Source organism: Chlorocebus sabaeus, chromosome 26, assembly GCF_047675955.1.
Source record: "Chlorocebus sabaeus isolate Y175 chromosome 26, mChlSab1.0.hap1, whole genome shotgun sequence".
Classification (NCBI taxonomy): Eukaryota; Metazoa; Chordata; class Mammalia; order Primates; family Cercopithecidae; genus Chlorocebus; species Chlorocebus sabaeus.
In genome coordinates, this window is record NC_132929.1 from 32356274 (window position 1) to 32357218 (window position 945).

The window sequence follows — 945 nt, forward strand, 5'->3', positions numbered from 1 at the left end:
ATCAAGAACTAGAAATACCATTTGACCCAGCCATCCCATTACTGGGTATATACCCAAAGGATTATAAATCATGCTGCTATAAAAACACATGCACACATATGTTTATTGTGGCACTATTCACAATAGCAAAGACTTGGAACCAATCCAAATGTCCATCAATGACAGACTGGATTAAGAAAATGTGGCACATATACACCATGGAATACTATGCAGTCATAAAAAAGGATGAGTTAATGTCCTTTGTAGGGACATGGATGCAGCTGGAAACCATCATTCTCAGCAAACTATTGTAAGAACCGAAAACCAAACACCACATGTTCTCACTCACAGGTGGGAATTGAACAATAAGAACACTTGGACACAGGAAGGGGAACATCACACACCGTGGCCTGTTGTGGGGTGGGGAGAGGTGGAAGGGATAATATTAGGAGATATACCTAATGTAAATGACGAGTTAATGGGTGCAGCACACCAACATGGCACATGTATACATATGTAACAACCCTGCACGTTGTGCACATGTACTCTAGAACTTAAAGTATAATAAAAAAGAAAAAAAATTTAAATTAGAAAAAAAGAAAATATACCTATATAATTGACACAGGAGTACCATGATTAATACCTCAGTTTTATGAAAAAAATGAAGTCATTATGGAGATGCAATAATTATACTAACATAAAGGCAAAGTAGAAATAAGACAAACAAACAAAAAAAGCAGAAAACTTAGGTCGGAATAGGGTAATCTTGCCAAAGTTCATATAGCAATGTATAAGCAAGTGCTCTTGATTAGTTGGTAAATTGCTCAATATTCATGTCTCTTTAGTATGAATAAACAAAAATCATTATTGTTTTCCTGTCAATAAAAAAGAAAAGACAGACTAGGCTAAGCTATGATGTTCAGTAGGTTAGGTATATTAAATGCATTTTATTTTATTTATTTTTCT